The sequence below is a fragment of the Odocoileus virginianus genome, unplaced genomic scaffold, assembly GCF_023699985.2.
Source record: "Odocoileus virginianus isolate 20LAN1187 ecotype Illinois unplaced genomic scaffold, Ovbor_1.2 Unplaced_Contig_3, whole genome shotgun sequence".
NCBI classification, from domain to species: Eukaryota; Metazoa; Chordata; class Mammalia; order Artiodactyla; family Cervidae; genus Odocoileus; species Odocoileus virginianus.
This window is the reverse complement of record NW_027224320.1, coordinates 1,042,025-1,070,008: the sequence shown is the minus strand read 5'-3', so window position 1 is coordinate 1,070,008 and position 27,984 is coordinate 1,042,025. Positions and strand designations below refer to the sequence as shown.

The window sequence follows — 27,984 nt, the reverse complement described above, 5'->3', positions numbered from 1 at the left end:
ATCCCGTGGGCTGCTGCCCATGGGGTCGCACAGAGTCGGGCATGAGGGAGCAACTAGCACTTCGGCTGCTTTCCAAGAAGAAAAGTGTTCATTTTCTTCCACTCCACCACCTGAGTGTTCATTAGCCTCAGAACTTAGCATGTTTTCAGATAAATGTTACATTACACATGATTCATTTTGCATGTGTACACATATCCATGAAGTGTTGCCAACATATTTGTGATTTTCTGAGCCTTTAAGGAACGCCGGGGGCTTCCCTGGTGGTCCAGTGGTTGAGATTTCTCCTCCTAGTGCAGGGGGTGGGGGTCCAATCCCTGATAGGGGGCTAAGATCCCAGATGCCTCAGGGGAAAAAAACCAAAACATTACACAGAAACATGATTGTAACAAATAAAGACTTTAAAAATGGTCCACATAAAACACATTAAAAAAAATAGCATTGCAAGGAAATCTCACACTCGACATCTTACACGGAGTTGCTTCTTCCTCACCATCACACTAGGATAGCAGCAAACCTTTTCTTTGTTTCTCTCTCATGGCTGTTGGTCCCTTTTTCACGATTGCAGCTGTTTCACTGACCTTATTTCCTGACTGGGAGTCTGCCCAGGCAGCTGTGGAAAACAAAAACCCCAGAGGCACAAAATTTAACAGTTGCATACATTTACTTAAAAATAACAATGCAGGCAGGGCTTCTTATGTTAAAAATCTTCTATACACGTGTTTCAAAGCCAAAGATTACCAAATTTCTGAAATAAAGCTTGTGGAAACATTGGCAGGCGTGAGTAGACTTGGTAAACTGATGGTCCCGAAAGCCAGATGTGAAGATAAAATGCTTCTTAGAGATGCATTTTCCAAGTTAAACAAGATTTGTGAAAACAGTCAGCACAGCGGCTGGATAAGAACTCAGGTCAACAAGGGAACTGGGGAAGAGTCTGTGTGTGGTGCTTGAAGGGAAACTTGCTGCTTAAAGAATTGTGATAAACACATTTATTCAAAATATCTGGAAGCACCTAGAGTGGGTCCAAGATTGCATTAGCACGCCTGACTCTCAGTCGTGTCCGACTCTCTGTGACTCCATGGACTGCAGCCCTCCAGGCCCCTCTGTCCGTGGGGTTCTCCAGGCAAGAACACTGGAGTGGGTTGCCACACCCTCCTCCAGGGGATCTTCCCCACCCAGGGATCGAACCCAGGTCTCCTGCGTTGGCAAGTGAAGCCAGTGAGGCACTGAGCCACCTGGGAAACCCCACATCGCGCACAGCGAATTGTTAAAGCTGTGAAATGTTCACTGCTTTCCAATTTATGGATTCTTTGTGATAAACCTTCAACCCCAACCTTAACTTGAGCTGTAGATTGGGAATATTACACACACACACACACACACACGAACACACACACACAAACATACACGCACAAACATGCATACACATGCACACATGCGCACACACACACACGCACACACACGCGTGCACACACACACGTGCACACATACACACACACATTCTCAGTCTCCAGCTGAAACCTCTGTGTTTTCTGCTTCTCTGTTATGAACTGCGGAGTTGCTTTGAATTGCGATTTGTCACTGGCACTCCTCCACCAGGGCGCTCTTGTCCGGAGGGTTTCTGCGTTGTTACAATGCAATGCAAGCCAACAGCTCTCCGGGTTTCTAGCTCCTCGTGCTGAGTTAGGCCTCCACAGGACACATTCCTCCGTTTAGAAGACTTTGTCCTGCTTTTGTTGTCGTGTTATATAATGTTCGTATTTTGAGACCTTTCTGGCGACTTTTCACTGAATATCGCTTTCCTCCAAACAAAGGCCATCCTGTAATTCGAGTCCTGGGAAGGGCTCAGAATGAAAGGAGAAGGGGCGTCGGATGAAATGTCAGCCTGAACGGGACTGACTGTCACTGGCTGTGGGGAAAGACGGGGAGGCTGGGACCTGTGCTCAGGGCAGGCCCAGCGGGAAGCGGGCAGCACATGGTGCTTCGATTTTTTTGATTTATCCGGCTGTGCCGAGCCTTCGTGGCGCACATGGGCTCTTTGGGATGGCACACAGGCTCTCAGCTGTAGCACGTGGGGTCTTAGTTCCCTGACCAGGGATCGAACCCAGGCCCCCTGTGTTGGGAGCACGGAGTCTTAACCCCTGGACCACCAGGGAAGTCCCGGCAATGTAGTTTGGGGCCATGACCCTCGGGCCAAGCGGTGCCCTCAGGATGACCTCCGTGTTTCTCTTGGCTTCTTGCCAGAGGCGACGGTGTGCAAACTCAGCCCAGGGAAGTCCAGTCCAGTGAAGACGACCAGCTTCCTGGGCAGAGGACACAGAGCGGAGAACGTGGCTGCCGAGACGACTGCAATCCGTGGGTCAGTACCAGACGGGAGGGGGATTCCTTAGTGCCAGAGAAGGTACCTGCCAGGTACCTGGCCAGACCCTCAACTGGGCACATGTCGGGCAAGGTACCGCGAGACCCAGTAGACAGCAGCTCCCAGGGAACAGAGATTTCAGAGGTCAAACAGTGCTGAGGAGTCCCAGCCAACCTACCCAGAGACTTCGGTGAACATCCCTTCTGGGCATTCAGTTAAAACCCCAAAAGGCCTAGTTCACATATCCTGAATACCCTCATGAAGAACAGCTATCACGCCAGGGGAACAGAAGACTGAGGACCCATAGGACTGTATCAGATTATCTAATGTGCGTGCAGTTGAACTTCCAGAAGGAGAAAAGAGAAACATTTGAAGAAATAATGGGCAATTCTTTCCTGAAACTGATGAAACGTGTGAGCCCAGGGATCCCAAGAGGCCAGGGCACTCTGAGAAATCACAAAGGCCAAGAAGGCACATCTGAGCACATTACAGTGGGAGTGATGGAAGCCGAACGTGGGAGAGGAGTCTTGAAAGCAGGCAGGAAAATCAAGAAACTGCGTTCAGAGGAGCAGTAGAATGACATTTGTATGGAGGAACAGCAGAAGAATGATGGCTTTCCACCGGAGCTGGTGGAGGACACGGCAAGGGAATGGCATCTGAAGAGGTTAAAAGGAAGAAGATGCAGAATTTTAAATCCAGTCAAATGCCTTTAAACAGTGAAAGTGAAATAAAGACATTTTCCAAAAATAAAGGCTAAAATAAATTCTGGCCAGAAGGGCTGCACTGTAGGAATTACCGAAGTTCTCCAGGATGAAGAGAAAAGACCCCAGTTAGAAGTCCATTTATTCAAGAAGGAATGAGAACCACTGGAAAAATAAATGGGCATATGCATATAAAAGACGAGTTTAAAGAACACATTGGAAAATTACTGACCGTTTAAAGACAAATACTAAGAATGTGGTACGATTTATGTCATAGGTATGATTAAAATATCTGAGGTGGAGTGTGATGAAATAAGGATGCATGCTTTAATTTCTAGAGTGGATACGACAGTGTAACACTAAGAGTTAGAACTAAAATCCAATAGAAGAGGCACCTCCCTGGTGGTCCAGGGTTAAGAATTCCCCTTCCAGTGTGGGGGATGTGAGTTTGATCCCTGGTTGGGGAACTAAGACCCCACAAGCTGTGGGACAGCTGAGTTCATGTGCCACCACTAGAGAGGAGCCCGCGGACAGCAACGGAAGTCTTGCATGCTGCAGCAAAGACCTGAGGCTGTCAAATAAATTCAGTTCAGCTCAGTTCAGTCGCTCAGTCGTGTCTGACTCTTCGCAACCCCATGGACCGCAGCACGCCAGGCCTCCCTGTCCATCACCAACTCCCGGAGTTTACTCAAACTCATGTCCATTGAGTCGGTGATGCCATCCAACCATCTCATCCTCTGTCGTCCCCTTCTCCTCCCTCCTTCAATCTTTCCCAGCATCAGGGTCTTTTCCAGTGAGTCAGCTCTTTGCATCAGGTGGCCAAAGTATTGGAGTTTCAGCTTCAACATCAGTCCTTCCAATGAACACACCAGGACTGATCTCCTTTAGGATGGACTGGTTGGATCTCCTTGCAGTCCAAAGGACTCTCAAGAGTCTTCTCCAACACCACAGTTCAAAAGCATCAATTCTTCGGCACTTAGCTTTCTTTATGGTCCAACTCTCACATCCATACATGACCACTGGAAAAACCATAGCCTTGACTAGATGGACCTTTGTTGGCAAAGTAATGTCTCTGCTTTTTAATATGCTGTCTGCTGCTGCTGCTAAGTCGCTTCAGTCGTGTCTGACTCTGTGCGACCCCATAGACGGCAGCCCACCAGGCTCCCCCGTCCTTGGGATTCTCCAGGCAAGAACACTGGAGTGGGTTGCCATTTCCTCCTCCAATGCATGAAAGTGAAAAGTGAAATGAAGTTGCTCAAATATGCTGTCTAGGTTGGTCATAACTTTTCTTCCAAGGAGCAAGCGTCTTTTAATTTCATGGCTGCAGTCACCATCTGTAGTGATTTTGGAGCCCCCCAAAAATAAAGTCAGTCTCTGTTTCCCCATCTGTTTGCCATGAAGTGATGGGACCAGATGCCATGATCTTAGTTTTCTGAATGTTGAGGTGTAAGCCAACTTTTTCACTCTCCTCTTTCACTTTCATCAAGAGGCTCTTTAGTTCCTCTTCACTTTCTGCCATAAGGGTGGTGTCATCTGCATATCTGAGGTTATTGACATTTCTCCTGGCAGTCTTGACTCCAGCTTGTGCTTCATCCAGCCCAGTGTTTCTCATGATGTACTTTGTATATAAGTTAAATAAGCAGGGTGACAATATACAAACAAATTAATTAATTTTTAAAAATCCAATAGAGGAGATAAAAGGAACACTGGAAAAAAGCTTGAGGAGTCTGGAAAGGAGGAATGATGGATCCGAAGGGACACATGGAAAACAGATAGCAAGGTGAGAGACTTAAACTCAGTCATATGGGAAACTTAAATGTAAGCGGAATAGACCCCCAATGAAAAAGGGAGAGATTGTCAGATTTGATAGGAAACAAAGACTTAACTCTTTGTTAACAAAGCACTCTTTAAACATAAATACAAATATAGGGAGGTTAAAAGTAAAAGAATGTAAAGAGAAGTTTAATAAAGCTGACTCAGCTGTATTAATGCACTGCTGTTTTAATACAGCTGATGTAGCTTCTCAGCTTTAACAATACGATAGGCAGCTGTTTCACCAGCAGAAGCAAGTTTGTCTGGGAAGAGCAGAGAGATTGCTCTTCAGGATATGTGAACCAGGGTGAACCGTAGGCAAATCCAGAGAATAAGGAAGGGGAACTTGCTTTTACAGGGAAAAGGGGGGAGTTGGGAGGGGCTAGCCTAGGTACCCAGTAACACGGTCAGCTATATAGCACTGCCCTGTAACAGGTTTATAATACTTGTCACACAAGTAATACGCAGCAAACACAGGAAAGAACGGCATTTCTAACCTCACGGGGCCATACCCCGAAAAGCAGAGTAGTGCAGCCCAGCAGCTGGCACAGGGGCTGGCCGCCAGCGGGCAGCCAAGAGGAGTTACGGCCTGGAGGAGGGACGGGGTGGGAGGTGGTGGAGCTGCAGGGTCGCCTGCCACAGGGGACGGGGGCGGGCAGGCTGCAATGCCTGAGGTTGATGGCACAGGTTCCAGCTCCTTGCTGGAATCAGATACACACTGATGCCTTTGAATGTTTGCAACTTGCACGTTTGTGCCGTAGGGAACTCACTGTAACTGAAAAGACTGCAGGTTATCGGGTGATGTTTGCTGTAACCGGGGTGCCCACTCTTTAATTTTATGCAGTTGGGTACCTGCTTCCCCAGAGGCATCTATGCACATGCAGTTATCACAGAATAGTGCTACCACCTTGGCTGGTGAACGAAGTGACTGTTGCTGGAAGAACTCCTGGAAGAACTCCTGGAAGTCCTGAGAAGGTGGTTACAGAGGCTTAATAGAATTGACCGGTGAGCGGCTTTTTTGGTGGTGGTGGTTCAGTTGCTCAGTTGTGTCCAACTCTTCACAACCCCATGGGCTGCGGCACGCCAGGCTTCCCTGTCCCTCACCATCTCCCGGAGTTTGCCCAAGTTCATGTCCATTGAGTCAGTGATGCCATCCAACCATCTCATCCTCTGTCATCCCCTTCTCCTCCTGCCCTCAATCTTTCCCAGCATCAGGGTCTTTTTCAGTGAGTCAGTTCTTCGCATCAGGTGGCCAAGCACTGGAGTTTCAGCTTCAGCGTCAGTCCTTCCAGAGAGGCGTGGCTCACAGCCTCACTGAGTTACCTGGGCCCCTTCAGCACAAGGCAGTGCGCTGTGAAGGGGCTGTGCGGTTTTGCCGGGAGCAGGGGACGCGGCAGGGCGCAGCGCTCTGTGTTCTCCAGCGGTCCAGGCAGTAAGTTTGCCAGGCGTGAGGGGCATCCCCACACTCCCACCTATGAAGGCGTAACCGGGGGACACACTCCAGCCCTCCCACAAATGATCCTGTCTGTGGAATTCTGGCACAGAGGCTGAGCAATACTTATCTGACTTTTGTCAGATAGTCAAGATCTTGTTCTCCCATCTCAGGGCAGGGTCAAATTGAAGCAGTAGTAAGTCTAGGTGGGCTTAGCTCTCTGGATGCATAAAATGGACCTGTGGGCTAACCTGCAGTCCTCACAGCATCTGAAACGCCTGTGAGTCACTTACAGGGTGAACCAGAGGGCCGCTGGTGTCCCGGACGGACTGAGATTTCTGACGGCTAACCTAGCAGTCAGGTTTTTGCAAGGGGTTGGGCCGCGTGGAAGGGAACTCGTCTCTCTGTGGAGGTGAGGAGGATACAGGTGAGAGGCAGTGTGGGCAGCACGGGCTTCAGCCCTCGTCTGATGTCTTGGGAAAGGTGTCGGCCTCTGACGCCCCTGCTCCACGTCTCGGGGCTCTGCCTGCAGGCTGCTGGGCGGCGAGCAGGTCCCCGTGGGGCTCAGCGCCTTCTGTAGCTGCAGCTCGCGGATCCGGGAGCCCCTCCCTGGAGGGGATGGCGCAGAAGTTGGTCAACGGCACCTGGTGGCGCCCTTCCAGCAGGGCTGGACAGAGTCCTTCTGGATTTGTAGGTTGTAGGCATGACGCTAATATTAGTTTCCACTTCACTGTGCGAAGAGTGCGCCACGTGGTTATTCTTGCTATTTTCTATTTTAAAAATCTGTTTTATGTTTGTACGCACTGCTACATTTATGTGTTTATTTTTAATTTATTTTAGGCTGTGCTGGGGCTTGGGTGCTGTGTGTGGGCCTTCTCTGGTTGCGGTGAGCGGGCTTCTCATTGTGGCGGCTTCTCTCTTGTGGAGCACAGGCTCTCGGCCCATCGCTGAGCCTGACTTTCACCCACAAGCACGTGAATCAACCGATACAAATCTGAAAAGCCCAGCGAGGGGGTCTGAATGACACCCTTAAATTCATCAGCGAGTCTGTGGGGGGTCTTCTGGTGCTTTTGGAAAATCCTGAGCCACAGCTTGCACTTTTGGCCACAGCGTGTGGCTCAGCTCGGTCCAGCTCAAGAGGCTGACCGACTTCAGGGTGCTGCTTGAAAGGAGCTTTTCAGGGAGTTGAAGTGGGGTTGAACATGTGACGCCCGATATGCACAGAGCAGAGGCTTTTGCTTTCTTTGTCCTTTTCACGGCGGCAGTAGGGCTGAGCTTGTGAGAAGGTGCCACTTATTGTAAGAGCTATATCTACCCCTTAGAGAATTTCCGTAGAATTCAATTCCACTATTTAAAATAGGTTTTCTTCCAACCACCCCACCCTGAAGCTCGACACAGTAACTAGACTAGCTATTGTACAACTATCTTTAAGACAACTTTGTCAGCTGCTTTACTTTAAAAAGGTTATTTTTAAATCCCGTTCTTTTGACTATTCTAAAGACTGAATGTTTCCAAGAATCCTTTGAAAAACTTCAGTTGTGATGCTCACAAATTTTTTCTATAATAGATCCTTTTGGTGATTAGGTTTGTCCCCTTCGACAGAGGATGAGAGGGCTGGATGGCATCACCGACTCGATGCACATGAGTTTGAGTAAGCTCCAGGAGATGGTGATGGACAGGGAGGCCTGGCGTGTGTGGTCCGTGGGGTCGCAGAGTCGGACACGACTGAGCGACTGAACTGAACTGAACCGCAGAGCTGTTTGACCCTGAGATTGTGGTGGTGCTCGCGTTTGTCAGACTTCACAGAGAGTTTTACTGAATCTAAATTCTACTTCAGTAAACGTGACCTTAAAACCTTAGAGGAAACAAACCAACAACAGCTTGCAATGCAGTCTTAGTGCAAATATGAAGAATCGGAGGTTTATTTGGAAATTCAGATGGTTTAACCTTCAAATGGCAGGTTCTAATGGATTCAGAAGGGCAGAGAGCAGGGTGGGCTCAGGGCGGTGGGTTAGAGTCGCGGGGTTTGTGAAGAACTCTCCTAGGGTGGGTGCAGGGTGGAGGGGGACAGGAAGTTGGTGTCGGGGTGGGCTGGTGGCCCCTGGTGGAGGCTGGGGCGGGGGGAAGACACACGGGGTGGTGCCCGGGACAGAGAAGTCGGGGGAAGGGGATGCAAGGAGCGTGGGGGTTCAAACGCCGCTTTGCTCTTTTTTTTTTTTCATTTATTTTTATTAGTTGGAGGCTAATTACTTTACAATATTGTAGTGGTTTTTGTCATACATTGACATGAATTAGCCATGGATTTACATGTATTCCCCGTCCCGATCCCCCCTCCCACCTCCCTCTCGACCCGATCCCTCTGGGTCTTCCCAGTGCACCAGGCCCGAGCACGTGTCTCATGCATCCAGCCTGGGCTGGTGATCTGTTTCCCCCTAAAAATATGGAACGCTTCACGAATTTGCGTGTCATCCTTGCGCAGGGGCCATGCTAATCTTCTCTGTATTGTTCCAATTTTAGTATATGTGCTGCCGAAGCGAGCACACACGTGTGCATTTATTCCTGGCTGTGCTGGGTCTTCACTGCGGCGTGGCTTTCCTCTAGTGGCAGTGAGTGGGCTGCTCTCAGCTGCGGCGCGCGGGCCCAGGGTGGGCAGACTTCAGGGGCCGTGGCTCCCGGCTCCAGGGCACGGGCTCAGAACTTGTGGCCCTCGGGCCTTGTCGCGCCTCGGCACGTGGGATCTTCCCGGACCAGGGATCGAACCCGTGTCTCCTGCACTGGCAGGCAGGTTCTTTACCACTGAGCCACCAGGGAAGCCCTCTCTTCTAGTTTTTCAGTTATTTGGGCCAATTTAGTAACAGAATCTTGCAAAGAGGCCATTTTAGAGTTTTGTGCGCATTTGGAAGCCTCCAGATACCAGTGAAGAAAAATACCCCATTCATGTTATTTAATTTTCGAGTCCTTCAATTTAATCTTAAGAAAAGCAACTCTGGGAAGATTAAAAGTTCCCCATAATGGCCCTTGTAATCCTGGATTACTTTTAGTTTGTTTGGCTGACTTAGTTAAAGGCCTTGTGGGTGGGTGGATGGGTGGGAGGATGTCCATGATTTTAAAACATAAAACAGGCCAGATCCCCAGGAGGAGGGCTGCCTCAGGCCATTTAGATGACTGGGATCCTGTTTTCCTAAGTTCTCCTGAAAACTCATGTTGCTAGAGGCCTAGCCCAGACTCTGAAAGGGATATAGAAACAGGAAACAAGTGACTGGATCCCAGTTAGCTCAGTCCCCAAAAGAGAGCCTCGATTTCATGCACTTTGCTTTTTTTCTTTAATGTTTTAATTAAAAAATAAGAAAATCGTTTTGCTTGTAATTGCCTTTATTTTTTATTTTACGTTGGAGCATAGTTGATTTGGGCTTCTCTAGTGGCTCAGATGATAAAGACTCTGCCTGCAGTTGGGGAGACCTGGGTTTGATCCCGGGGTCAGGAAGACCCCCTGGGGAAGGGCATGACAAGCCACTCCAGTACTCTTGCCTGGAGAATCCCATGGACGGAGGAGCCTGCCGGTCTGCAGTCCGTGGAGTTGCAAGGAGTCGGACGGGACCGAGGGACTCACACTTTCGTAATTGATTTGCAATGTTGTGTTAGTTTCAGGTGGATGAGACTGTTCGGTTACACATACACATGTATCTTCTCTTTCTCCGATTTTTTCCCACATAGGTTGTTATAGAATATTGAGTAGAGTTCCCTGTGTTATGTCATAGGTCCTTGTTGATTAACCACTTCATATATCACAGTGTGTGATGTTAATCCCAACCTCCTAATTTATTCCTCCCCACCACCTTCCCCCTCTGGTCACCATGACTTTATTCTCTAAGTATGTGAGTCTTTCTGTTTTGTAAATAAGCTCATTTGCATCATCTTTTAAACACATTTTTATTTTTAATTGAAGGATGATTACAATGCCGTGGTGGTTTCCGCCATCCATCCACACGGACCGGCCGTAGGTAACAGATGTCCGCGCCCTCTTGAGCCTCCCTCCCACCTCCCACCCCACTTGAGTTCCCCGAGCCACACGGCAGATCCCCCGGCTGTCTAGTGTCCACCTGGTGTTGTGTAGGTTTCCATGTTGCTCTCTCCGTCTGTCCCACCCTCTCTCCGTCTGTCCCACCCTCTCCTCCCCCCTCCCCTCTCCCGTGTCCACAAGTCTGTTCTCTGTGTCTGCGTCTCCATTGCTGCCTGCAAATAGGTTCATCACCACCCTTCTGGATTCCATGTATGTGGGTTAAGACATGGTATTTGTTTTTCTCTTTCTGACTTACTTCACTGTGTATAATAGGCTGTAGGTTCATCCACCTCATTAGCACTGACTCAAATGCACTCCTTGTATCGTATTTTTAGATTCCACATATAAGTGATGACATATATTTGTCTCTGTCTGACTGACTTCACTTGGTATGATAGTCTCTAGATCCATCCATGTCGCTGCAAATGGCATGATTTCGTTCTTGTTTATGGCAGAGCAGCGTTCCATTGTGTGTGTGAGTGTACACACCACGTCTTCCTTGTCTGCTCCTCTGTTGGTGGACATTTAGGGTGCGTCCATGTCTTGGATACTGCAAAAAGTGCTCCACTGAACATTGGCATGCATGTATCTTTTTTGAACTATGGTTTTCTCTGAATATATGTCCAGGAGTGGGATTGCTGGATTCTATGGTAGCTCTATTTTTAGTTGGTTTTTTTCTTTTTTTAAGGAAACTGCATACTGTTCTCCATAGTGGCTAAATCAATTTCTATTCCCACCAACAGTCTAGGAGGGTTCCCTTTTCTCCAAATCCTCTCTAGCATTCATTGCTTCTAGACTTTTTAATGATGACATTCTGACCAGTGTGATGTGATACCTCACTGTAGTTTTAATTTGCAGTGCAAATTAAAATTTCAAATTTGATTTGCAATTAATTTAATTTTAATTTCTCTGGTAATTAGTAAAGTTGAGCATCTTTTCATGTGCTTTTTGGCCATCTGTTGTTTTCTTTGGAGAAATGTCTATTTAGATCTTCTGCCCATTTTTGATTGGGTTGTTTGTGGGTTTTCTTTGTTTTTGATACTGAGCTGCTTGAGCTGTTTTATATTTTGGAAATCAATCCCTTGTTGGTTACTTTGTGAATAATTTCTCCCATTTTGTGGGGCTATCTTTTTATTTATGGTTTCCTTTGCTTGCAAAAGCTTTTAAGTTTAATTAGGCCCCATTTGTTTACTTTTGCTTTTGTTTTGTCACTGTAGAGGTGACCTCAAGGTCGCTCAGTCGTGTCCGGCTCTGCGGCCCCGTGGACTCTACCGTCCAAGGGGTTCTCTTCCCTTCTCCGGGGGGATCTCCCCAACCCAAGGACTGAACCCAGGTCCCCCTCACTGCAGGCAGATTCTTTACCAGCTGAGTCACAAGGGGATGCATCCAAAAAGGTGTTGCTGTGACTTCCGTTGGAGCGCTCCACCTACGCTCTCTTCTGAGAGTTTATCCTGTCCGTCGTGTATTCAGGCCTCTAGTCCAGTTTGAGTTCCTTTCTGTGTATGGTGGTAAAGAATGTTCTCACTTTGGGAACTGACAGCAGTCCAGCGTTCAGGACACCACACTCCCATCGCAGGGGGCACAGATCAATGCCTGATTAGGGAACTAAGACCGTACAAGGCTCGTACTTCTGCCCTCATCTTTATGACTTCTTTCCTTCTACTTTGAGTTTTGTTTGTCCTGCTTTCTCTAGCTGCTTTAGGTGTAAGGTTAGATTGTTTATTCGAAGTTTTTCTTGTTTCCTGAAGTAAGTTTGTATTGCTAAAAGCTTCCCTCTTAGAACTGCTTCTGCTCTCTGAAAGGTCTTGAATTGTGTTTCATTTATCTCTAGGCACTTTTTGATTTCCTCTTGCATTTTTTCACAAAAGCATGCTACAGAATAGTTTAAGAGTCTAAAAATTAAAGGCCAACTGTTAACACAGGATTTCTTCTTGACCTGCGGTATAAATCATTTCGAAAGAGGTAGAAAAAGACCAGGGGCTACAAACCGTATAATCTTCGGCAAACTGTATGATCTAGTCTCTTTATCGGCGACATGCAGACAGTAGTTCCCGTCTCTTGGAGCTGTTCTGCGGCAAATGCCCTGAAATCTCCTCGGACGGGCGCTGGCAGCTGATCAGAGCTGTGGAGGACCTACCGCCCTTACCCGTGAAGGAAGCAGTTAGTGCTGCTTCCCCTGAGACCGGCCCCGTTCCTCCGCTGGCCGCGTCCAGCTCAGTACCGAACCGAGGCCGTGGAAGTGAAGAGCCGAAGACGCGAACCCCCAGACCGAGCCAGCGACCTTACCGCTGCCGGGGCGAAGGGCGGGGAAGGGATCGTCCGGGGGTCGTTGGGATGGACGTGGACACACTGCCGTGTGTAAAACGGAAACCAACAGGACCTCAGTATAGCACAGGAAACTGGTTAGTGTTATGTGGCAGCCCGGATGGGAGGCAGGTCTAGGTGAGGATGGATACACGTGTGGACTTCCCTGTGGCCCAGACAGTGAAAACCTGCTTGGAATGCAGGAGAGCTGGGATCGATCCCTGGGGGTATATGCGTGTGTTTATATATATAGTTGTATATATAAAGTAATATATATCATTTATATATAATATGATGATATATTATTTATATATATTGTACATAAATAATATATAATATGATATATTATTTCTATATGATGTAATATATAAAATATATTTTATAAATTATAAATTATATTGTTATATTATATATAATTATATTATAATATAATATAAATATATAAGTATAATATAATATATATAATATTTATATATAATATAATATAAATGTATAACATAAAATTTATAATATAAATTTATATAATGTTATATTAAATTTATTAAATTATATATTATATGAATATATTTTATATATTATATAAATCATATATATAATATTTATATAATTTATATAACTTATTTAAATGTATATTTAAATATATATATAATATATTTATTTAATATGTAATAAAATATATAAATAATAATGTATAATAAATATATATCATATAATATATAAAATAATATATTATATACTATTATATAATATATTGTTATATTAATATATAATCATTGTGTATTAAATATAATATACAACATATATTATATTAATATATTAGTTATTTATATAATATATATAATTAATTAATATATATATTTTCCATTTATTTTTAATAGTTGGAGGCTAATTACTTTACAATATTGTAGTGGTTTTTGCCATGCATTGACATGAATCAGCCATGGATTTACATGTGTTCCCCATCCTGAACCCCCCTCCCCCCTCCCCATCCCATCCCTCTGGGTCATCCCAGTGCACCAGCCCCAAACACTTGTCTCATGCATCCAACCTGGACTGGTGATCTGTTTCACATTATATTATATATATATAATATATATATAATTATATATAATATATCATAATTACAATGTGTTTATAAATATTATTTTAACTACAATATATTTGTATATTATATTTATATAATATATGTATATATTATGATAATTATGATATATTATATACAATATATTTATAATATATATTATATAATATATAATAAATAATATAAAATTATATACAATAACATATATAATCTATAATAATATATACTATATATAATATATATAAATTTATATATAGTTGCACCCATTTTATGTTCACCTGAAGCTGTCACAACATTGTTTATCAGCTATATCCCAATACAAAGTAAAAAGTTTTAAAAAACTAAAAAATAAGAGACCTGTTCAAATCACAAGAAAAGAAAGTAATAATGTGAACATTTACCGTAAGCATCAATAAACGTGCTTTCTAAGGCAGGGTCCCAGTATTGGTCAATTTTCCCTGCAGTTTGAGTGTTCCTCGTCGTTTCTGCTGAAGTTGGATCAAGGTCAGGGTGTGGTGGAGATGTTCCGACGCCCTGGTGGGGCTGCCCTTCAGCTCTGAAGGGTCTGTGAATGCATGTTCATCAAGGTGCTCATGGTTACCTGGGTCAGCCTGCAGGAATCGAATTCCTCAGAGACTGGTGTGTACGTCAGTAATCTCCAATGCGGTCTACACCTTCCCAGGGAGTGACACCCTGTTTCTGCTCTCAAAAGCCCTGAGAAAACTGAAGGAGGGATCCAGAGTTGTCTGGCAAGCTGAGGGTCAGGGTAATGAGAGGTGAATCACCTCCGGAGGGCTGAGGCTTGTGTGGGTTTCGTTCAGTCTGACATCCAGACCCCGAGCCCTGCCGGGTATCAGAGGTGCTCACCCGGGGCGTCGTTTTTATTGGCGTGTGACTGTTTGACAGTGCTGTGTTAGTTCCCGCTGTGTCACGAGTGGTCAGCTGCACTTGTGCACAATTCCCTCGCGCTCGGGTCTCCCCCCCATCCCCATCCCCTGCCTCTGGGTCATCAAGGGCTGCGCTTCCTGTGCTATGGGCAGCTTCCCACTAGCTGGCTATTTTTACACGTGGTGGTTTACACACGTCACTGCTGCTCTCACAGTTCGTCCCCCTCCCCTCCCCCAGCTGGGTCCACACGTCTGCATCTCTATTGCTGCCCTGAAAATGGGCTCATTGGCCCCAGTTTTCTAGATTCCAAATGTATGCATAAATAAGCAGCGCTGGTTTTCTTCTTTCTGACTTCACTTCCCTCTGTATGACAGACTCTAGGTTCATCTGCGTCTCTGCAAGTAAGTCGGTTTCATTTGTTTTTTTATGGCTGAGTAGTGTTCCTGTGTCTGTGTGTACCACATCTTCTTTATACCTTCATCTGTTGATGGACATCTAGGTTGCTTCCAAGTCCTGGCTGTTGTGAATAGCGCTGCAATGGACATTGAGGGTCCATGTGTCCTTTTGAATTACAGTTTTCTCAGGGTAAATGCCCAGTAGTGGGATTGCTGGGTCATCATCCAATATTTTTATAACAAATGAGGGAGTGGAAGGTCAGTATTGATTATGGCGGTTCATTCGGGCCAGCAGCATGCAGCTTAAAATGCCACTTCCTTGGCCCCACCAAGACCTGTAGGTTCAGTAAACACCTGTTGTATTGGGATGAGGTTTGATTAAGCAACAAAAGTAGCAGTGGGTTATGTGAGATAGAAATTTGTTTCATGTGCAAGAAGTGTGAATGTGGGCAGTGTAGAGCTGGTGGAATATTCCGCACCAAGGGCCCTGTTACATTTTATCTCGTTCAGCTGTGACAGGCTTCCATCTGCAAGATCACCCCATGGTCTAGGATGACTGCTGGGGCTCCAGCCATTATGTTTGCTTTCCAGCCAGGAGGAAGGAGGAAGGAGGAAGGCAAAAAGAGGCGAAGGGCAAACATGAGTCACGTATGAGATATCTTCCTGGAAGCTGTAGCGTGACACCTCCATTTACATCTGGTTGCCAAAATATAGGCACCCATTTTGATATGCAGCTGTATCTTTCTGTCTGAAAGATAGGAAAATTAGTTTTCTGTCCTGGGCAGTCTTGTGCTGAGAGGTGGAGTGTGCATTGAGATGAGAAAGGAATAGGGGATGCATGAAGGGACACACCCCATGGTCACCACACTCAGGACCCGGCATCTTCAACCAGCAGCCTCGGTGGATCCAGTAACTGCAACTCAGGTGGTCCCAGAGAAAAGGCAGAGTTCTTCTTCAGGGGCCCATGCTCCTCTCTCATTGCAGTGATTCAGTAAAATGCTCATCCTTGCTTCCCTTGCTGAAGGACCTTCCAGTTTATCTGGCTTGTGCTAAAACTCCCTGCATGGTGCTGTCTGACTTCGGTCATCCCTTGAGTGTTGGACGTGGGCCAGATTTTGACACCTGGCCCACCGCATAATGGTAAAGAATCCACCTGCCAATGCAGGTTCGATCCCCGGGTCAGGAAGATCCCCTGGAGAAGCAAGTGGCAACCCCACTGCAGTGTTCTTGCCTGGGCAATCCCATGGAGAGAGGAGCCTGCTGGGCTACAGTCCATGAGGTTGCAGACAGCTGGAAACGACGCAGCGACTGCACACACAGACGCACTCGAGGCTCACGAGCAGGTGGGCAAGCGGGTGATTCCACCCGAGAACCTCGCGGGCCACAGCTTAACAATCAGAGGGAAAGTGGGAGGGGGAGGAGTCCCCTTTCTTCCTCATTTTTGGAAGAAAGTCATATTACTATTATCAGCTCCTCCTCCGGGTTGGGCGGTGGAGTTTTCTAGTCCCTACGTGGTCAAGCCCAGATATCATGGCACAATGGAAATATTATTTCAGATCTCAGTACAATGAGGGTCTTTACTTGGAAATGTGACCTTTCCATAAATTACTGTTTCTTTGATGTGTTCAGAGGGCGTGTCCTAGGGATCATGAACTTACTGAGCTCCCTGGGCAGGATGTGAGTCTCAGGCCTCGATCGTGTTATTGTTTGGAGGCATGTTTCGTGTTTCTGTTGTGTGACTTTGTTACTGAGCGGCCTGCTTGGTTTTGTGGTTTAACAAGCCTGATTTTTCTAGTAATCAGTAACTTACAGGGGTCTCCTATGTTATTTCTGCTTCCAATCTGCTAGTGGGATTAACTATTTAATTACTTACTTTGTCCCTATCAACCCTGTCTGCAGATTTTTTTTTCAGACTTTAAACTTTTTGTTTTATTTTGTATTGGGACACAGCCAGTTAACAATACTGTCCTGGTTTCAGGTGAACAGCCAGACATACACATGTTTCTATTCTCCCCCAAACCCCCCTCCCCTCCAGGCAGGCACATAACCTCGAGCAGCGTTCCCTGTGCGCTGCGGTAGGGCCTCGTCGGTTACCCACTTTGAATACAGCAGAGTGTGCGTGACCTTCCCAAACTCCCCAACCATCCCTTGCCCGGCAGCCGTGAGTTTGCTTTCTAAGGCTGTGAGAACTGACTGTGGGTGAATTTGAGCCACTGGGCTCGTGTGGCCAGACTGGACGCTCCCCCGACTGGCGCATGGATCCAGGTGACTGTCCGCCGGGCGAGACCTCACTGCCTTGTTGCTCTTCCTGGCCTCGTCCCAGATCCGTCCACGTGGCGGGTTACTGAGGTTAAGTGTTAGTGCCACGCACAGTTCTCCTGGGGGTGCTGGGGCTGAGTCTCCCTCTGCTGCATCAGAGTGAGGAGGGCTGTTAGCCCTGGGCAGGTTTTGGCCATCGCCTTGGGGCCCTGGGGGGAAATGGTCTGCCTTAGGAAATAGTTGGTGCTGGGGAAGACAGAGCAGAGAGATGAAAGGGCTCTAGAGGAGATGACAGCGTCCAAGAAAGTGATACTTAATGGCCAGGGGAGAGCTTCAGATAACATTTTCTTTACAAATGACCAACCCAGACAGCATATTAAAAAGCAGAGATATATAGAACTGACTTGTGGACTCTGGGAGAAGGCGAGGGTGGGATGTTTCAAGAGAACAGCATTGAAACATGTATATTATCTAGGGTGAAACAGATCACCAGCCCAGGTTGGGTGCATGAGACAAGTGCTCGGGCCTGGTTCACTGGGAAGACCCAGAGGGACCGGGTGGAGAGGGAGGTGGGAGGGGGGACTGGGATGGGGAATACATGTAAATCCATGGCTAATTCATTTCAATGTATGACAAAAACTACTGTAATGATGTAAAGTAATTAGCCTCCAACTAATAAAAATAAGTGGAAAAAAAAAAAAAGCAGAGACATTACTTTGCCAACAAAGGTCTGTCTAGTCAAGGCTATGGTTTTTCCAGTAGTCGTGTATGGATGTGAGAGTTGGACCATAAAGAAGCTGAGCGCCAAAGAATTGATGCTTCTGAACTGTGGTGTTGGAGAAGACTCTTGAGAGTCCCTTGGACTGCAAGGAGATCCAATCAGTCCATCCTAAAGGAAACCAGTCCTGAATATTCATTGGAAGGACTGATGCTGAAGCTGAAACTCCAATACTTTGGCCACCTGATGGGAAGAGCTGACTCATTAGAAAAGACCCTGATGCTGGGAAAGATTGAAGGTGGGAGGAGAAGGGGATGACAGAGGATGAGATGGTTGGATGGCATCACCGACTTGATGGACATGAGTTTGAGTAAGCTCCAGGAGTTGGTGATGGACAGGGAGGCCTGGCGTGCTGCAGTCCATGGGGTCACAAAGAGCCGGACACGACTGAGCGACTGAACTGAACTGAACTGATGTGAAAAACATTGAATTTCATCATTCACAGCAATCCCACTCCTGAGACATCCTTGTCTCTGTGCAGCAGAAACCTTGCAGAAGAAAGTACATGGTGGCATTGTTCACAACAACAAGAAACCCATAAGTAACCCAAATGTCCGTCAACAGGAAATGCATAGTAAAGTGCATTCTATTCAGGATGGAATATTACACAGCAGTGGAAATGAGGGGACCATTGCCAAATGCAGCAGTGTGGATGAATCTTAGAATCACAACATCGAGTTGAGAAGGCAAAGTCACAATATCGTAATTCTCGCAACAACAGGAAAATCATATGACATAAGGTTTAGGGAGATACACATAAATGATCAAATGACTTTTTTTAAGTGAGGAAATGAACAGTGGATGTGGACAAGGTGGAATAGTTACACTTTTCTCTATTCCTCCTGATAAGTATAACTAGAAACCCTGAATGTTGTTTATAAAATGAAGGTGAGAAGAGTCTGAAAGGTGGAGAGGGGAAAGCAGACCATCCAGGGACCCTGGGGCTGGGGAGCGACACGGCAGTGAGTTCTCTGGGTTTTCCTTCTGCCTCATATGCCCTGGAGACGGTGCTGGAGAAGATGAGAACCTGGAGACACCAATGAGAACAGACACCCGTCCAAAACTAAACCTTGATAAAATCCTCTTTAGGTGAACGACCAAGAAAAGCGCAGCTTAGCTAGACAGAAAACTCTCAGGTAATAACCATTCTACTGCCGAACACCCTAGAGAAAGTGTGGACCCACTTCTACCGCATAACAAAGGCTCACTGGGGAGCCTGGGCTTCTACTCTGGCTCAGCTGTTGCGAGATGGCATCCTTCCCAGCTGGGGGGCATCAGAGAAGACTGAGTGGGGAGCCAGGACCTACGCCCAGTGGTAATAAGCCCCTCTCCCGGCAGCATTAAGAGGACCCACACAACGATCAGTACTAGGGTGTCCCTCTCTCCCTGGCCAGGGAGGATCCGTGGGGGTCTGAGTGAGTGAGTGCTCAGTCATGTCTGACTCTCTGCGACCCTATGGACTGTAGCCTGCCAGGCTTCTCTGTCCATGGAATTCTCCAGGCAAGAATACTGGAGTGGGTTGCCATTTCCAGATCCAGGATTTGTCTCCTGACCAGAAGCTGAACCCACGTCTCCTGCATTGCAGACAGCTTCTGCCACAGAGCCACTCACTGGGAAGCCCCCCATGGAGGTCTAGTTGGGAGCCTAACCGCCCCCCACCCCCGCTCAGCAGTGACGAGGTCTTCCCCCACACTGGCGGGGTCAGCAGAGGCTGAGTGCGGCACTTGCTATAAGAAGGATACATCCTCAATCCCTCACCAGCAGCAGAAGGCTGCTGCAAACAGAAGAGTGAAATAAGATCCAGACGCTCATTACATAACCTGCAAAATGTCCAGGACACAATAAAAAATCATGAATCATTCCAAGAACCAGGAAAATATCAACTTGAATGACAAAGGACAATCAACAGACAGGAGGACCAAAATAATACAAATGTTGCAATCATCTGCAATGAGTTTAAGTCAGCTGTCATAAAAAATGCTTCAGTAAGCAATTGAAAATGTGCTTGAAGCAAGTGAGAGCGTAGACAGTCTCAGCAGCATGTAGAAGGCACACAGAGCCAAGTGACAAACTTAGAGCTGCAAAATATAATAACAAAAAATCAGTGAATGGGCTAAATAGGAATGGAGAAGACAAAGAAAAGAGTCTGTAAACTTGGAGCTACAGGGAGAGAAATTACTCAGTCTGGAAAGGAGAGAGAATGGACTGAAAAAATGTACAGGACTCTGGGACAGCCCAGAAGATAATCCTAAAAGATGTAACAGTTGTATCTTTGAAGTTCCAGAAGGAAAGGAGGAAGAAGATGGGCCTGAAGAAGTACTCGAAGAAAAATGGCTCAAAATTTTCCTAATTTGGCAAAATGCATCAACCTACAGATTCAAGAAGCTGAGGAAACCCCAAACAGAATAAACCCAAAGAAACCCATGCCAAGCTGCATGGTTTGTGTGTGTCTGAAATAAAACCCTGGAAACTTAAAAGTTAAAAATCTTGAAAGCAATGAGAGATAAATGACACCTTATCTATGTGGGAAAAATAATCTGAAAGTGAATTTCTCAAAAAACCATGATGATCCAAAAAGAAAAAAAAACCCATCAATACTGAATTCTATATCCAACAAACATCTTTCAGGGAAATTAAGATATTTTCAGATGAAGGAAAACTAACAGAATATGTATGTTGCCAGCTGAAAAAATAACTAGAGAGACTTCTTGAAACAGAAAGAAAAGGATAAAAGAAGGAAACTGGGGAATATCAGGAAGGAAGAGAAGACGAAAGAAGGGTCAAAATAAGGGTGGATGCCATAGATTTCCTTCTCCTTTCCTTTCAGCTTTCTTCCACTTTGTTTTTTGTTTTAATTGGAGTGTAACTGCTTACAGCCTGTGTTGGCTTCTGCTGTGGACACGGCGGGTTCAGCCGTGCGCACAGACCCCTCCTCTTGAGCACCCCCTCACCCTCTCCTCTTCACCTTTTTAGTTTCCCAAGTTAGGTTTGATGCCTGGAAGAAAAATTAAAACCGTGTTTGATGTGATTCTCCAGTTTTGTAGAGTATATACAATATGTAAAACAGTCACGAATGGGGAATATAAGCAAGGCTAGGTTTCTACAGCTCACTCAAACAAGTCAAATGTCAACACTATAGACTGTGATAGCTTATGTATATAATTTAATACAACTGCTAAAAAACTTATGCAAAGTGATGCACTTAAAATAGTCTAGGTAGGGAACTTCTTGGCAGTCCGTTGGGTAGGATTGGTGCTCTCACTGCTGAGGGCCTGAGTTCAGTCCCTGGTTGGGGAACTCAGATCCCGTAGGCCTTGTGGTATGGTCCAAAAAAAAAAAAAATTGTATTGATACATTTAAATGGAATTCTGGAAAACATCAGTAAGTCAGGAAAAAGAAGATAAAAATGCAGAGGAAACCAACAGAAAACATTTCTCTGCCTCAGTTCCAGACTTAATCCACGATGTGCCAAAATTATCCCAAATGGAGATGGTCTAAACACAGAAATTAACAGAGACGGACAAAGTAGATAAATACACACCCAACTATATATTGCATATAAGAACTTCACTTTGAATATAAGGATGTATATAGGTTAAAAATAATTAAAGCCTGGAAAAGCATACCACGCAAATATTAATCAAAAGAAAGCAAGAGTGTCTGTTCTAATATCAGATAAAGCAGACCTCAGAACAACAATGAAAGATTACCAGAGCCAGAAAAGGACATTACATAACTCGTCAAGAAGAAAGAACAATCCTGAATGTGTCTATACACCAGAGCCAGAGTTGCAAGACCTGGGAGGCAATGACCATATAGGACTGAAAGTGGCGAGGCTGGCTCTTCTCTGTGCGGGCGTGGCTGAGAACACCCGCGGTTGTGAAGGATGTTTCGTGCTGAAATCTCAGAGCCAGACCTGGGAGACAACTCTAGTTCACGTGTGAGTAGGAGCCCCTGAGCTCCTTGAGGGGGGGGGGGGGTGCTTCATGTTCACGGGGAAAGACAAAATTTGTGCTGCTGTAGTGAAAAGTCTTCCACTGTCCCATGGATTTTTCAGTCGTTTTTTTTCCTGTGTAAATTCAGAACTTTGTTCCAACTGAATTCTATCTTCTCTTTGACTAGTCTATCAACTTCCTGAGGTCTTTCTTAGAATCTATTTGGGTAAAATATGAATTACTTTTCATAGTTCAGCATTCTGTGGAAATTTGAATATCATGCTATCCTTTTTCTTATCCATGTTTCATTGACCTAGTTAGATATTTTCATGAGTGTCATAGCTGAGAGTCAAGTCTAAAACTTTGAGAACCTCACTGTTAGTTTGAAATTAGCCATCGAAGCCTTTCTCTGAATGCAATGAGGTTTCAATCATCTGTGTAATTGTCATTCATTCTGTGTCTCTGTCCACAGAATGTATTGTATATAGCATATTATATTGTCCACAAATATATTATAATTTGTGACTTCAGATTATGATTTATGAGTATTCCTTAAATAACCTTCATACAGTGTCATCCTAAACATGTAGGAAAGGTCCAACTTGACCTCAGAAAGGAGGCCACCTTCCCTGACAAGCCGCACTCAGTCCTGTCATAGTGATCACAGGGGACCTGACTCTCAAGCTTGAATTTTCCTTGGAGGCATTTTCCCCATTCATTTAGGTGTGCACTCAGTCAGGGCCCACTCTGCAACCCCAGGGACTGGAGCCCGCCAGGCTCCTCTGTCCGTGGACTTCTCCAGGCAAGAATACTGGAGTGGGTGGCCATTTCCTTCTCCGGGAGATCTTCCCAACCGGGGATCAGGCCTGCTTCTCGCATCTGCTGCACTGGCAGAGGCATTTATTTGCTCGGTTCACGCCGTGCGGAGGGCTGGGAAGGAGGAAGGAAAAGTCCTGTGGGCCTCCGCAGCTTGCATGCCCGAGGAATCCCCAGGAGCGTGCGACAGTTTCTTCCGCATCCGTCTGGACGGGCCCCGCGGAGTGAGCTGTATCAGTGCTGGGACTCGGGCGGGCTCCTCTTGGAGCATGAAAGGCAGAGGGTGAAGTCCTCTCCGGTGGCTGGAGAACCTGGAGGTGGGGCTTGCTTTGCGTGAGGCCTGACTGGGGAGCTCGGGACTCTCACCACGACCCGCCTTCTCTCCCCCTTTCTGCTCTGCTTTGGAGGGGGTCTCCTTCCGTCTTGTTTGGCTACTACTGAGACCCCCTGGCCCCTTATTCATGCCCAGAAAGGGAGAGAGGGACTGCTCTTTGTCCTGTGTTTCCAGTAGAAGCCCAGAGATTGCCCAGAATGGACCGGCTAAGATGGCGATCCCCAAAGCACTTACGAGTGCACTGGTCCTCTGCTGGTGTTCAGTCGCTCGTGTTTTCATTTAATGCAACTCGGACATCTTCAGCACATGTCGCTCCAAGCAGCCAGCTCTGGAACGTGGAGACACAGGAGGAAGCATGCTAAGTTACACAGCGTGGGCCACTGCGCAGGTTACCAGGCTGGGAGCTATGGCTTCTCGTTTTAAGGTTGCTCAGCTGGCGTTAATGGTGAAGAAACCACACGCCAGTGCAGGAGACGCAAGAGATGCGGGTTCAGTCCCAGGGTCGGAAAGATTCCCGGGAGGACGGCATGGCTGCCCACTCCAGTATTCTTGCCTGGGGAGTCCTATGGACAGAGGCGCCTGGGGGGCTATGGTCCTTGGGGTTGCAGAGTCAGACAGGACGGCGGTGACTTAGCACGCATGCATGCATGAACCAGGCAACCCTCTGTACCTTGGTTTTCCTGGCACAAAATGAAGGGGTTACAACACAAAGTTACCTCAAAGAAGCTCATTATTAGTAAAGACATCAGTCTCGTAGAAGAGAGAAATTATCTGGGACATGGGCTAGAGTTCATGTGTAATCATAAATTGTAATTCATATGTCACACTAGACAGTGGGTCTTGTCTAAATTTCACTAAAATGCTCAGTTCCCAATGCTCCAGGTGCCCTCCTGTTAGGAGACGGAATTCATTGCTTTCCTTTTCAAGGGCTGAGATGTTGTCAGAACATCTTGCTTGATATTTTGGCTCCTCTTGGGAATAGTTTCTATCCTGAACTGTTTTTCCTTCAGAAGCTCTGGACTCTTACCAAAGAGTAGCTGTTTTATTAATGATCCAGGACTTAAAGCCATTGACCTGAGACTTAGCCCATCTAGTAAATGGTTCTGGTTCCAACTTCTTGGGAAACTGGGCTCTTGCAATCCCTGTGACCTTTCCCCAGAGCCCCTCCTCCTCGCTCCAATTTAGGGTAATAGGGCCTGATTGCAAAAGATCTGTGCAGAGGACTCCTTCCCTGGAGGCAGAAGGAAGAATCTCATGGGTCCAGGAGGAGAGTGGTGGTTCTGATGGGCAGTCCAGGAGAAGAAGGGTGGTTCTGACTCCAAAGGGCTAGAATCAACTTTAAGGGAAGTCCATGCTCATTAAGGATCAGTTCAGTTCAGTTGCTCAGTCGTGTCTGACTCTTTGTGACCTCATGGACTGCAGCACTCCAGGCCTCCCTGTCCATCACCAACTCCTGGAGCTTGCTCAAACCTATGTCCATCGAGTCGGTGATACCATCCAACTATCTCATCTTCTGTCATCCCCTTCTCCTCCTTCCCTTAATCTTTCCTAGCACTGGGGTCTTTTCTAGTGAGTCAGTTCTTCACATCTGGTGGCCAAAGTATTGAAGCTTCAGCATCAGTCCTTCCAGTGAATATTCAGGACTGGTTTCCTTTAGGATGGACTGGTTGGATCTCCTTGCAGTCCAAGGGACTCTCAAGAGTCTTCTCCAACACCACAGTTCAAAAGCATCAATTCTTCAGGGCTCAGCTTTCTTCATAGGTTCAACTCTCACATCCATACATGACCATTGGAAAAATCATAGCTTTGACTAGACAGACTTTTGTTGGCAAAGTAATGTCTCTGCTTTTTAATATGCTGTCTAGGTTGGTCATAGCTTTTCTTCCAAGGAGCAAGTGTCTTTTAATTTCATGGCTGCAGTCACCATCTGCAGTGATTTTGGAGTCCAAGAAAATAAAGTCTGCCACTGTTTCCACTGTTTCCCCATCTATTTGCCATGAAGTGATGGGACTGGATGCCATGATCTTAGTTTTTTGAATGTTGAGTTTTAAGTCAGCTTTTTCACTCTCTTTTCACTTTCATCAAGAGGCTCTTTAGTTCCTCTTCACTTTCTGCCATAAGAGTGGTGTCATCTGAGTATCAGAGGTTATTGATATTTCTCCCGGCAATCTTGATTCCAGCCTGTGCTTCCTCCAGCCCGACGTTTCTCATGATGTACTCTGCATAGAAGTTAAATAAGCAGGGTGACAATATACAGCCTTGACGTACTCCTTTTCCTATTTGGAACCAGTCTGTTGTTCCATGTCCAGTTCTAACTGCTGCTTCCTGACCTGCATACAGGTTTCTCAGGAGGCAGGTCAGGTGGTCTGGTATTCCCATCTCTTTCAGAATTTTCCACAGTTTGTTGTGATCCACACAGTCAAGGCATTAGTTGCCGGAGCCTGCCGGCAAACGAACTGGTCGAGAACGCAATTACCAGAGTACCTGAGAAAAATAAGACTTAGACAGACTTAGAAAGATGGGGGTTGAGAGGGACAGAGTCAGCTTGCGTCTGACTCTGCCCACTTTATTGAAGAATACCACACCTATATATATGCTAACAGGAGTTACTAATAGATTAAAGGTTTGCATATGTGCAGAGCTACAGGCACAGATGTTTTAAATTCCTCCACTTAAGGACAGTAAAGCATCACCTTAGCACCCAACTGAAATCAATAGAACATTAACTAGATAGAAAACAGGCTTCAATCATGACGAGTTTATCAGCACCAGGAAAACAGGTGAAAGATCGCTACAGCAATTTCCTTGAGGGAGGTGAGAAAGGCCAACCTGTGCTTTAATAAATCAGGGGTGGCGGGACAGAGAGGGACCTCTTGATCTCTCTCAGAGCCAAGAAGGAGCCTGAGCAGTCAGGCTGGCTCCCCGCAATTAGTGTAGTCAACGAAGCAGAAGTAGATGTTTTTCTGGAATTCTCTTGTTTTTTCTATGATCCAATGGATGTTGGCAATTTGATCTCTGGTTTCTCTGCCTTTTCTAAATCCAGCTTGAATATCTGGAAGTTCATGGTTCACCTACTGTTGAAGCCTGGCTTGGAGAATTTTGAGCATTATTTTGCTAGCATAAGCAATGAGTACAATTGTGTGGTAGTTTGAGCATTCTTTGGCATTGCCTTTCTTTGGGATTGGAATGAAAACTGACTTTTTCCAGTCTTGTGGCCACTGCTGAGTTTTCCATATTTGCTCACATATTGAGTGCAGCACTTTAACAGCATCGTCTTTTAGGAGTTGAAATAGCTCAGCCTGAATTCCATCACCTCTACTAGCTTTGTTTGCCGTGATGGTTCCTGAGGTCCACGTGACTTCACGCTCCAGGATGTCTGGCTCTAGGTGAGTGACACACCATCGAGGTTATCTGGGTCATTGAGATCTTTTATGTGCAGTTCTTCTGTTTATTCTTGCCACCTCTTCTTAATATCTTCTGCTTCTGTTAGTTCCATACCGTGATACCTATAATCAATTGTTCCAGTCTCAAGTGTTTGTATTAACTTTCTGAGAACTTTCTTTACACACTATATGTAAAACCTCAAAGCCTGAATTTGTGTGTACTTATGGTGGCATGTCCAGAAGAAGCTTCATTTTGTGCATTAAGCTTTGTGTGTGTTCCCAGGTGGCGCGAGCGCTGGTGGTAAAGAATTTGCCCACCAAAGGACACACAGGAGAATGTGGGTTCGATCCCTGGGCTGGGAAGATCCCCTGGAGGCGGGCATGGCACCCCACTCCAGTGTTCTTGCCTGGAGCATCCCAGGGACGGGGGAGCCTGCTGGGCTGCAGTCTGTGGGGTCGCACAGAGTCGGACACGACGGAGGCGACTTGCAGGAGCAGCCGCCCCTGGAGTGGGGGCCCCGTGGGCTCCTCCTCCGTGTCACTGCAGTCCTCACTGCATGCGCCGGTTCCCACCAGCGTTCAGAGGACGAGCGGACGTCTCGTCCGGGACCTCTTCCCACGGGTCCACGGCGACCACCGCCCCCCTGTGCTGGGGGTCTGGCTCCGGCCCTGCGCCCCGTGGGGGAGGGGCGGCGAGGAGACTGACCAGCGCGTGGCCCTTCCTGCTCCCTTGCCGCAACCTGGGAATGCCAGACCCCGACTGGCTCGGGCACAGGGCGAGCCTGGCCACCTCCTGGGGGCAGCGGCCCCTGGGGGACCCGGATGACGCTGGAGGCAGGCTTCTGCGAGAGGCCAGGCCTGCGAGGCAGGGCGGGGAGGGGTGCCTGGAGCCCAGCGTGTCCGCCCCAGTCGAGGGTCCCAGCGGAAGTCAGGTGTCTGCAGGGAGCAGCGCCTAGAGAGGCTCTCTTCTTCAAGCTACTGGTAAATGGTCAGCGAGTCTTTTCTTGTGAATTGTAGCAAAACTAAAAATGAACAGTTCTGAGGTTTTACCGTCTGTTTCCGACTGAGTCGGGTCACCGCATCGTGCCGTCTGCTCATTTTGCTGAGCCTGACTCTGCTGGTCTCTGGGGTGAGCCCCCCGCGGCCCTGGCTTCCGTGGGGCACCAGCTGCCTGTGCCGGCAGCCGCTTGGACGGCGCCCCATTTGTGGGAGGCTCCGGGCACAGGGGCCCCCACGCAGGACCAGCGGCTGGGCGCTCAGTGGCCCACCCCACTCCCACCGGCTCAGTGACTGTAGGCACGCTGCCTCACCTCTCTGTAGCCTGTTCCTCTTTGGTGTGTGCCCGGTATAGATGTGTGTGCACACACACAACTGAAAACTAGGACCTTCTTCACAAGGCTGTGGCTGTGACCGAATGTGTTAATACCAGCGAGTGACGCCAGCGAGTGAC

At 46.9% G+C, this 27,984-nt stretch overlaps 1 long non-coding RNA gene and 1 other non-coding gene across 2 annotated transcripts; both read right to left on the bottom strand.

The window, feature by feature from the left end:
- Positions 1 to 414: 414 nt before the first annotated feature.
- Positions 415 to 27,984, bottom strand: LOC110129615 (uncharacterized). The gene is made up of 3 exons (XR_002311553.2): positions 27,845 to 27,984; positions 23,386 to 23,479; positions 415 to 610 (listed from the first exon to the last, which is right to left on the bottom strand). It is a non-coding gene; the product is annotated as an uncharacterized lncRNA (long non-coding RNA).
- On the bottom strand, positions 8,736 to 8,842 carry LOC139033815 (U6 spliceosomal RNA). Its single transcript, XR_011486298.1, has one exon. It is a non-coding gene; the product is annotated as a U6 spliceosomal RNA (small nuclear RNA).